Below are 12439 nucleotides of genomic sequence, written 5' to 3'. Positions count from 1 at the left end.
TCTTGAATATATATATATATATATATATATATCCTTGCATCTACCACAGCACCAATTGTAGTCTAGCACCAGTCCATGACTACTTGAATATTTGTTGACTCAAAAGGCATTTCGGTTTTATAGTCAGTTCTTGACCAAGTGGTTCAAATCACTACTTTATTACACAATTCAAGTTATATGTGGTATGTAATATATTCAAAACTCATCATAATCATAGAAGTTAAAAAAATAAAATTTGTAATGTGTAGCTTGTGCTATATGCATGCCACTGAGTTTATTTATTAAATTATGTTTAAATACCTATATCAGAATGTGTCTGTAGAGATTTCCTACTCAGCATTCATGCAAAAGACCCAACAAACTGTTCAATAACTCAAAAAATAAAAGCTACTTTGTTGGGATAAATATTCTTGTTCATATGCTGGATGGCACTGATTGATGCCTTCCTGCTGGCATTGTTTAGACAGCTCAAAATTTAAGGCCATTGTGAGGCCCCTGCCATGTCATTCCTAGTTCTAAATTCCTGAACGGACGCCATGACACTTGCATAGTGGTGCCGTCTGTCTTCAGAACCTTCTACTTCCTTTGTTGCCCACAATTTGTGCTCTATTTTCTCTTTTAACTATAGTCAAAAAAATAGAATATGGACAGAAATGGTTGCTACATCCTCTTTACTACAAGACTGAATGACAAATACAAAAAGGTAAACTCCTTTTAAAGCATGGCAAAGGAAAACTACATTATTCATTATTGGCTAGTTAGAAAAGTTCCTGGTGGTATTTTACACAACTGTTGGAGTACTCGGATTATCACACACCCAGTATGCATGATTCCCACTTGACATACTTGATAATAATTCCTATCTGGAAATTACACAAGAACTATAATGAGACACCATTACCTAAGAGCTACTTTCCTAAATGATTGCATTAGCGAGGTGTAAATCGATGAGTGGTGATTAATGAGGTTACATTTCATTTGTGTTAATTCTGTGGTGCTCAATAAAATAAACTATGGTTGCTTAGACTAGTTAAAAAAAAAAAACAGAGCTATAAAACTATTTTTTCTTGTTTTACTAACATTCCCTTATATGATTTGTCTAGTTTTCTGTGGCTGTTTTTGCATAGCATCCCAAAGAGGAAAAGAACAATTGTTTTTAAAAGGTAAGAATGCGCAATATTGAGATCGCACCATGGTTCTTCATTGCAATCAAAGAGGCAAAGGTATATTAAGAATGCCTGGCTTTGTTGAGTACTTGCTATGTGCCAGGCACTTTACAAAGAGCTTAACATGCATTGTATCACTGAATTCTCAAAAGAGCCATTTCACATTAAGACCATGTGAAAGGCATTCTATTGTGTTAGTCATTAGATGAAAGAATAGGAAAACCTTAAGACAATACCCCAAACTGTCAGAATGGGAAAAAATAAAAAACCAAAAAACAAAAAACAATGATGACTACTATTGGTCATAAAGTAGAACCAGTGGAACTCACACACCCTGTTAGAGAGTAAACTGGGATAATTACATTAGAAAGTTGTTTGCCTGATCCCCTAAAGTTGACTAAATACATACTCTACAACCCAGCAGTTCCATTCCTAAGTATAGACCCAATGGAAATGTGTACATATATTTACTAAAAGCATGTATAAGAATATCTATGGCAAAATATTCAAAGTAGCCCAAACTAGAAAGTAAACAAAGACTTATCAATAATAGAATACATAATAAATTGTGGTATATTCACAAAAGGGAACAATGCAACAACAAACAAACTATAGCTACATGCGACAATAAGTATGATCTTTCCAAACATAATATTGAAAGAAAGAAGACTCAAAAGAGTCCATATTGTATGATTTTATATATATAAAGTAAAAAATAGGTAACACTGATCAATGAGGCTAGAAGTCATGACAAAGGTGAACCTTGGTGAGCTGTTATTGACCAAAAATTGTAAAATAATATTGACCAAAATAGGGTAGGTAAGACTTAACATGATTTTGTTTCTTAATCTGAAAGCTGGGTACATGAATATGTTTGCTTTCTTAAAAGCCTATTGAACTCTGTACTTATTATCTGTGTACTTTTCTGAATGTCTGATATCTCAATAAAACAGTTTACAAAGACACTTGGAGGGATCAAGGTCTATTGTTTTCCTCTATTTTATGGATGCAGATGTGGAGGATTGATGAAGTTAAGTGACATGGCTAAGGTCATGAAGGTAGAATATGAATCTAGGCAGTTTTCCTATAAATCCCTTGCTCTTAATTGTTGCTCTGGACGCCAGACAAAGAGATTTAGTTTTGTTCCTGTTTCCAATGCTTATCACTTGCCTATGATTACCCAGAATTAAAAGAATGGTAAGAATGAAGAAGATTCACTACGGACTTTTCATGCTGTTTCTTGAGTTTTCCTGTTTGGAGAGACCTGGGGGGGAAAAAAAACTTTACTCTGACCACAGTGACCTCACATCATGAGTATGACATGTGGGTAAATGACATGTCCAATTTCAGGTTATGAATGTTCCTCCAGGTTTGATCCCAAGGGGAGTAATTCAAAGGTGAAGACATATACATAGATATTGCCACTGCCCTGGAATATGGAATAAAGAAGATAAGAAGTGGAAGGGCTTCTAGTGAGATCTCCATAATGCGACATGAGTAGCTGTTGAGAAAGCTTCCAAAGAAGAATACAGATAGGAGGAGGCCAAAAAGACAGGTTCCTCACCAGTACCTACAGAGGAAGTTGCTATGGGTATTATAATGGAAACCAGGGTAATGAGTCTTCAGTTGAATAATAAGGTAGTCAATGATTATGCTGTGCTATGCTATTTTTATGGAATACTTACTGTGTAATGGTGTTCACTATAGTATGCATTGATGTGCAAACTAAATGCAAAATTTTGAGAACCTTCTTAATGATTCCTGTTTAAGACAGCACCCAAGAACCTGATTGTTTTTAATAATCTACCTTAGATAGCTCTGATGCAGCAATGATGCTCTGGAATACACTGGTTTAGTGAATGCCAAATGAAAGAAAATGACTACAAGGGGTGCTTCAGCTTATTTCAGGCCCTTGAGGTAAAGGGGCAAGAGCAAAATAGAATAGCAGAGAGAATTAATTCATTTCTCAAGCAACCCTTTTGCAGGTTAAATTTTAATCTACTTTTAAATTGCTTTACAAATATGACTGATTAAAATATAAGAAAATCAAGAACAAAAGAAAGAACAAAATAAATCCCTAGTAATCCAAGGTATGCAAACCAAATTCATTTCTTAAGTACACTCTTACACACACACACACACACACACACACACACACAATTTCTTAAGCCCTCCAGGCTTTCTAAAAATTTTAGCATGATGGATATCATGGAGTTAATTGAAGAAATAATTTAAAATGAGTGTTGATATATTCTGGGAGTTGGAAAAAAATGATAGTAACACTAGTGGCTTACAATTTCAAAGCATGATATAAGATTATACTTATTATATTCTATACATATACCAATAGAAAATGTTTATTTTCCCTCAAGGTACTACTTATGATTATTGCATGATTATTTCTAAACACTAGAAAACTAATACCTAATTTAATATTTTATTCAATTTTCTCTTATATTATTCTTTTAAAAAAAACAAGGTGTAGGGTGTTTCAGAGAATTCTGTCTTTCCTGGCTAAAGTTATTAGAGAATATTGTATGTGTATGTATGTATATATGTGTATATACACCCACACCCACACACACATATATGAAATTTTAACTTTAGTATTTAGCATATTTGTTAATGACATCTTATATTACAAAAACAGAGACTCCCATATAGTTTTTCAAACCATTTAGAGGAAAACCTAGAAATAGCTGTTCAGATATAAGAACAAGAACAGTATGATAAATATTACATTTAAAAAATTTGTCTCATGTTCTTTAGATTTTAAAGTTCTTAAAAATTTCCATTGTGAGTTTCTCCTCCTGAATAGTATGTGGTAGCAAATGAATATTAGACAAAGCTGGGTAAATTGCAAAGGTTATATTTTTATAGGCATCAGAAAGCAAGAAAAATCAGATAGACTACAATGTAAGAGTGAGGGGAAGCAGTAGGAAGTGAGTTGATAAATCGAGCAGTATTTTCCCTGGTAGCATTTGTTATGCTGGGCACAAGAATGAGATTCTTGTGCAAAAAGAAGGCCACTAGAGAAAGAAGAGTTTTTAGTAGAACAATGAAGCCAGAAAAAAAGTTGGAGATTTGAAGGCTTTCGAACAAATAGCCCATTTCTACATGAACTTGATGAAGTCCCAGAACCTAAGTCAGGTTCGGTGGGGTGAGGAGGTTCGGAGCCGACGACTAAAGAAAGAATTCTTAAGACGTCGTCGTTGGTGCAAAAGGTGATTTATTAGAGCACGGGGACAGGGCCCGTGGGCAGGCAGAGATGCGGCCGCCCCGGGTTGTGAGGGGTGGTTGGTTATATACGCAGGAGTTGGGTAGGTGAGGACAAAGGGTTATTGGGGCAAAGAATACTATCAGGATATTGAAGGCTTAGTTACTATTAAGTAAAGACAATTGAGAGTCTCCTGGTGGAATGTTACATTCCTGCCATCAAACATCCTTGTTAATGAGATTTAGGTTTAGAAGAAATTTAACTTTATTTGCTTTTCCTTCTACCTCCGCCTCCTTCGGTTTTTATGGAGGGGAGGGTGACATTAGGCTTGAGAAACTGAGTTCTGGGTCTTTGGAATTTGGGCTATTGATAAGGTAACTCCTTTGTTTGTAAATCTCAAGGATATTTGCAAACCAAGGGAGACTCCTGTCTTGTAGGATTGTGATCTTAGCAAGTTAACTATTTATCATTTTATGGCAGTCAGGGGTGCCTAAGGAATGCTACACCTATGGAGGGGAGCGGATGAAGGGGGGGGATGAAGGGGGGGGGTGCAAGGCGCCAGCTCTTGCTTTGTCCTCAGCCAGCCTCCTGCTCCCTCATCAAACTGATTACTCTCATCCTATGTGAAAAACTAAAAGAATGAACCAAATGATTGTGAAAGGGCACATGAAAAATCCCATAATCTTGAAGACTGAAGAAACAAAGCTCTTTTGGAGGAAAAGGCCTGAAAAGAACCCTCAAAGGCAGAATGGATTAGCACTAAAGATTTACAACTGATATTGCATGGGCACATTCACTGATTCTAGATGCAGCTGAAGCCAATATTCTAGAAAGGTACTCTTGAGAGATAAGAAAGTATATGATTTTTCTATATTTCTCTGTCATTGACAAGGTTGGAAGCTTAAGGGCCTTCGACACATGGACTTAATACATTTATTACAGTGTGAAGCTGCATAAGGTAAAAGGCCAAAGGGCTCATCTGAAGATTTTTGAAGGGCAGAAATGAATCTTCTGCAGAGATAGATTAGGTTTGCAAAAGCTACAGCCCAGCCCCAACCCAGCTGTTCCCTGATTTCATTTAACCAATCAGCTCCTCACAGTGTTTGCCTAAGAAGAAAAAAGAAGAGGCTTCTTTTGTGGAAGTTAACATTTGAAGTTTTTATACACAATGTCTTATATTCAGTAAAAAATGATTATATACAAGCAGCAGAATGGCCATAATCAACAACCAAGAGCAAAAACAGACCATAGAAATAAACCCACAGATAATCCAGATGCTGAAATAAGCCAATCAGATCATTAAAATAACTAGGATTAATGTGCTTACAGAAAAAGAGAAAAAGATGGGTGAAATAAAAGGAGGATAATTTCAAAATACAAACTTATACCTATAAAAATAATTACAATGGACAGATTAGTGCTAAAAAAATAATATGTGAATTTAGGAAATCAGTGGAAGACAGTATTGGAAAACTGAAGACAGGTCAATAAAAGACATTTAAACTGGAACCCAGCAAGAAAAAAGGATGGAAAGAACAAAAAAGAGCACAAGAGTTAGTTAGTCAACAGTACTATCATACATGAAAATGTGTGTCCCTGAAGAAAACAAGAAAGACAATGGAAAAGTTCCCAAAGAAATAAAAGACATCAGTGTAAATATTTAGAAATCTCAGATAACCCTAAATAGATTTTTTTAAAAACTTCAACAAATTATGAGAATTAGAGAGGGCAGGACTGCACTCTACCCAGCTCTGTGTCTTGCAATATTATGGGAAGGAAGGCATCAAGTACAGAAAAGACACTTAATAAATCTTTGTTGAAGTAATTATTCCTTGCCTAACCTTCTACTAGCACCATTATGTTTTGCAAATATTTTTGTAGAAATTTCACAACATGATCAAACCTATGAATCAATTATCTCCCTAGAATTAGGAAATGTTTTTATGAAAAGGGACTTGGGGAATCCCCTAGTTAATAGTTTTAAGTTGAACTTTGTTGGTTCCCAGAGCTTTGATTTTGTTCCATTAAAGAGGGCCATGATGAGAAAGAGAGATACTGTGAAAGAGGGCTCTGGGGCACCCATTTTTGCTTTATACAAAATTGCCCTGCTTTTATCTGGTTCACAGGTTTGTACTCATCATGTTTCATTTGGGGAAAAAAAAAAGGTTCTTCAGATTAAAAAAAATGGTTGTGGAACCATGAATCTATTGCATGCTCCCCCCCCCCCCTTTATATAACAGATAATATAATTGAGGCCTGGAGACACAATGTGACCTTCTCAAGGTTACTTTGCTAATTAATGGCAGAACAAGAACCAGACTAAACGTCTCCTGAATTCTGTTCACGGCCTTTTCTAATACATCCCACTGCTTCTCCTCATCTAAGAATTTATGCAAAAAAGGGTACTTTTATAACATAATCATTAAGAACATGGTACTTTCTATCACATCATTTGAATATTTGTTCTGAACTCCTATAAACTCATTATTTTGCTTATACTGCAAAACAGACATAATTTAATTTCATTGTTCCTTCCAGTCTTTTTCTCTATTTCCATAATCCCTGACCCTTTTTAAGCTCCTTTTCTCACACTTGCTTGAAGGATGTAGCCATAAGGTTGTATCATATAGATATGATTAGGACCATCTTAGTAACACTTCTTGATCTCAATTTTAGGTTCAAATCTGGTTCAAGACCCCTTAATTTGAAACTTTTCCTGAATGACATGGCAGGGTAGTCATTTGTTAATTAAAATTTTCCTACCACTAAACGTATTTTTTGTACTTGCCCTTGTATTGTCTTAAATTAATACCTTTTTTTTAAAAAAAGTTAATTATATAGACACAATAAATGCTTGCACAAAATTCAAAATATACAAAAGAATATACAGTGATAAATAAGTTGTTATCCAATCTCTAACAAATTCATCTCTTCTGGGATAACAAATCTATTATGTATTTTCCTTTTTTATACAAATGGGAGTTTACTGTAACACTATTCTGTACTTAGCTATTTTCCTTTAACAATATATTTTTTAAAGATTTATTTATTTATTTGAGATAGAGAGGGCATAAGCAGGAGGGGCAGAGGGAGAGGGAGAGAGAGAATCTAAGACAAACTCCACACTGAGTCTGGAGCCAACACAAGGCTTGATCTCATGACCCTGAGATCGTGGCTTGAGCTGAAACCAAGAGTTCGATGCTCAATCAACTGTGCCACTAGGAACCCCTTAACAATATTCTTAGATGTGACAATTTATTTGTACTCACAGAGATGCTTCTTTCTCTAATTGGCTACATAGTATTCCATTTTATACACTGAAATACATTTATTGTATTCTCTACTGATGGATATTTGAGTTGTTTTCACTGTTTTTATATAGCAAGTAGTGTTGCAATGAGAACTGTGCACTTTGCTCATAACTGAAAATGTTCTAGAAATAAAATTATTAGAATTATTGCATTTCTGGGATAGGTATTGCTAAATGGCACTCCAACGGAATTATAACAAATTGTACTTTGATCCTTATAATGTTGACAACAATTTGCACTCATACCCTTGCTAACAAGTTGGTTATAAAACTGTTTTTTACCCAGACAAAGCCAATATGCTAGGTGAAATGGCGTTTCATTACTTTGCATTTATCTTATGAAGACTATAGATGAACATTTTTTCCAAACTTGTGATAGTTGTATTTCTTTTTCTTTTGTCCATTTTCCTATTATGTTGTAATCTTTTGTATAGATTTGTAGGAATATAGTATCTATTAAAAATTAATTCTTTTGAGTTATGTGTGGGAAAAATACTTCTGAATTTCTTTTCTTTTGATATTTTTGTGACATTCTTTTGCTATGTGATTTCTTTGTGTTTATGCAATATTTATCATTTTTAAATGGTTTCTGAGTTTCTCATCATATACAGAAAGGCCTTTCCCATCCCTTTCCCCTTAGTGTATAATAATAAAGTCATATAAATATTTTAAAAGGTCTATATTTTTATTTAGTATGTTAATAATTTCATTTTGCAAGTTTCAGTCTGATCAATTCAGAATTTATTTTGCTATAAGCTATGAGGTAGGGATACAGATTTATTTTTTCCTGATATCAAACCCAATTTTCAGAGAATTTTTTCTTCTTATTTTATCAACCTTCTATTAACCTCAATAATTTAGCCTTTTCTCTTAAGTTTGTAACTGAAGTTCAGAAACCTAGTTTTTAATAATTGGTGCAGTAGTGAGTATTAAGTTTGCTCTCAGTACATGTTTATAAAACTGAAATGATACAGACAGCAGAGTACTTTAATGATCACTTCTATAAAATATGTGGGTATTAGATCAATCTCATTTTATATTTTTTCCTTTTTTCAAGTTCAAATGAATAATTTAATTGATTCCATTTCCTTTTTCTTTCCAGCTAATATCTTCAGAATACCTATTTCAAAAATAAAATGTATTCTCAAATGTGATCATTTTTATTTAAATCTGTTATTTTCTTCTCAGTGTTATATATTTTAAACACCGAACATAAGTCGTTGTTAATAACTTGTAAAAATTAGTCAAAAAATGGCAAGACAAAACCAATCATATAACTTTCCTTAGAGAAATACAGAAAACACTTTTCATTTCTGTGTTCATGTTACGTCCTCAGTATTCTCTCTGGTATGTACACTACAAAGTGGGGTTTGGAAACCACATTAAAAACAAACTTTATGCATTAGATGACAATTAAAGAAATCGAAATAAGACTATGCTATAATTAAAAAAAATGGCTGCAGGAGTTAGAAAGAACCACTCGTGACCATACGTTACAAAAGTCCCTGGACAACAGACCCAATGCCCATCAATATTTTATGTATGTTTTATTTGCCTATTTATTCTGCAGTTCAATAAAAATTACATGTTGCTATGGAAACATGAAAAATCACAGATACCTGCTCTACTCAGAATTATGGCATTTCACTTTCTTAATGAAACACACATATCATAGGGGCTTAAGCCTTGTATTTGGTCATAAGTTTTGAAAAGTAAAATCTGTTAAAGAATGATCAGTTAGTTATTTTTGGTATTTGTAGCAATTTAGCCAAAGTGCTGGAAATACTACATTTAAAAAATACATAAAAAAACATACATCTAAAGCAACGTAAGCCAAAGTGCCGTCTTCCCTTCCAGTATGAGGATTTGTTTTTTCATATTCTTAAAAATAGTATCTAGGTTAATGCCCACCTGTGGGTAACATGATTCTTTTTAGAAAGAGAAAGAGGATAATTTTTTTTTTTTTTTCTTAGCAGGGACTGGAAAGGTGACTTCAAGAAACATGGAGCCCCCACCTTCTTGAGCAGACATGTTGCCACTATCCCGTGTTTTCAGAATCCATTCCAAGTGGACTAAAAATTCCACACCAAGATTTCCCGGTGCCCGCCACTGGTGCAAACAGTATCTAGTGATGTCTGCACAAGTGTCAGAGAGGTGGAGAAATCCTTCAAATCTGTTAAATGTGGAATAAAGAGGAGAATAACTTGAATTAAATTCCTGTCCCCACTTGAAATAGACTCTGACTGTGCCTCTGTACCTGGCCCTGATTTTTGCATGAAAATATTCCTTTTGTCCCTATCTGGTGCTAGCCTTCAAAAAGGAACAGGGTTTAAAAAGCAGGAAATAATGTGAGATTTTAAGCAAACAGTTCAATATTCTTTTAGAATGCTCTCTGTATTCAAAAGCACTTTGATTTATATCTTTAGGAGTCTTTGAAACTGTACCTCTTTTAAAAGACCATCCCTGATTTGGGGTCTTTGTTCCTTTATGAGCTTTGTCCCCGATTTCTAATATAGAGACCCGAGAGGCATGTTGTTAAAGGAAGGAAAAATAATTTTTAAAAAGCCTGGCAAACTGTGTTAAATATGCTTTTGAAAATTAAGTTTAATATAAAGTTCAGTATAACCATCACCATTGAAAGTATTGTCTGTGCCAAATAACTCTTCAATAAAAATATCCTTTGTTTTCCTGTAATGTAATTAAAAGTGAACCCAAAAGGGCAGCAATAAATCAAGGTGCACAAAAGCAGAAAAATATTATAATTAATATTTAACATAAGTTTTGATTGCTTTTAGAGTAAGTATTAAAAATATCAATTAGAATATATATTCAAAGTTTTCTTCCTTTCCCATTACACAGTGGAAGGGGCTATTTTTAATTCTGGATACTACAAACCAAATAATACATAGTCCCTAATTAAATAAAAGACTGCAATTGAATTGAGAGTTTCTGCTGATGTCATACATAATGAAAGCACAGCTCCAGGTTTGAATGAATGGCAGCCGAACCCTGAGAATGAATTACAATGTTAGCATTCAATCAGGGACTAGGTATTGTTATTTGTAATAGATGTAAAATGATTATTATTATTTTTAAATACAGACAAAGGGAAGGAAATTTGAATTCAAAAATCTGAGACTAGGAGGCAAAAAGATTAGAAAGTATATGATTAAAGTGGATATACTGTATTGGAAAATGAAATGTACAAATTTACTAGGGAATAATTGCTTTATATATTACATATAGATAAATAGCTAGGTAGAACCATATCCATATCTATGTGGGGATAGAAGTGTGTATAGAGCCTCTAAATAGAATAAGACTTTCAGTTTGCAGGCATTTATTTTAAAATATTAAAAAGGAACTTATGATATAATGAAAGGGTAAAATGGTATACATTTAGCTGATCTAAAATTCTGCACAAAATGCTGTGATTTACAACTGCTATCAGAACATATCAAAGACTGTCTTTGAGAACTTATTTTCAGAGGCACATTTTAAATTTCCACATATGGTGAATTAAGTATGTAAATCCAATATGGCTAATTATTTATTGTTGTTGAGTATTGACAATATGCTTGACTCAGCATAAGGCACGGAAAATAATGTGTTTTCTACCCTTAGGGGTTTCAGACAAAAAGAGACAGTGACTTCTACCTCCATCCCCCCACCCTCCCATCTCCACCCCGCTTCCTAACTCAGATTATCATTATAATACAAGTACTGAAGAGTGTCATTTCTAATCTTCCACCTAATCTCTCCTCAAAGTTTTGCTGGTCACTCCCCCTGTCTTATTGCCAGGTGGGGAAAAAATAGACTATATCCTATAAAAGATGCATTCAACTCTAAAACAAAAGTGTGGAATTGTACTGAGGCACCAAGACAGGCAGAAACTCTGAAAGTTTTGAGGGAAACAAGTAGGAGTAGAGAGTTTTGAAAGAATTTCAGAAAATTAATGGGTCAGGACACTGATGGCTACAAATGAAGAAAAATAATATGACAAAGAAATAATTATATAGAAAAACTCCATTAGTTCTGTAGAACCAGAGTCCCACAGTTGTAATGTTCATCAATTCAAAATACTACTAGTACAACCATTTGGCTCGCTACCGTTTAGTTATTTGTGAATAACACCTTCCTACAACATAGTGACGAGAAAGTAAGCAGAGGTTCCTGGTTCTCAAGAACAAGGGGAATGATAGAATTAGAACTATCTTGCAATTAATTACTCATTGACTTAATTGCACATCACAAGCACAACTTTCTTAGAATACTAATATGAATGCTACCATCACCAATTAGATTCCTGAAGACAGTTAAGTACATTTTTGGCCATTGCTTTCCTATTCTTGCATTTCTTTTAGAGTTGTACTATATTTACATTGAAAGAGCATGTAATCTAAGTTCTACAAATACATATATTCAAAAAAGCCCTTTTTGATGCATCTCTGGTCATTTTGGTTATCAGAAACTTTCTTGGCTTCTTACAGATAGCCATGACTGGTGGATATGTTTGTTTTTGTGGGTTTGTCATCATTGTTTGCATTTCAGGGCTTGTGGTGGTATGCTGTCACTTTTTCTTATTGAAAATACTGTCTAGAGGGTTCTGGTGTGGCCATCTCGTTGTTCCACTGTTTCTATGATTGTTGAGGAACATCTAAAAACTATATTGCTCTACAGCTGCTACCTTTCCAAAATTCTGTCCTAAATGTTTTCAGTGCATTATTTCACTTAATTTTTACAACA

General features: G+C 34.1%; 1 long non-coding RNA gene across 2 annotated transcripts; it reads left to right on the top strand.

Annotated features, from left to right (window-relative positions):
* Positions 1–564: 564 nt before the first annotated feature.
* On the top strand, positions 565–9907 carry LOC131825786 (uncharacterized). 2 transcript variants are annotated; one of them, XR_009351303.1, is made up of 3 exons: positions 565–703; positions 1104–1163; positions 9667–9907. It is a non-coding gene; the product is annotated as an uncharacterized LOC131825786 (long non-coding RNA). The 2 variants fall into 2 exon arrangements; XR_009351302.1 differs by lacking the exon at positions 9667–9907 and adding an exon at positions 2536–2798.
* The last annotated feature ends 2532 nt before the right edge of the window (positions 9908–12439 follow it).

This window comes from Mustela lutreola, chromosome 2 (assembly GCF_030435805.1).
Source record: "Mustela lutreola isolate mMusLut2 chromosome 2, mMusLut2.pri, whole genome shotgun sequence".
NCBI classification, from domain to species: domain Eukaryota; kingdom Metazoa; phylum Chordata; class Mammalia; order Carnivora; family Mustelidae; genus Mustela; species Mustela lutreola.
This window is presented reverse-complemented; position numbering and strand designations above follow the sequence as displayed.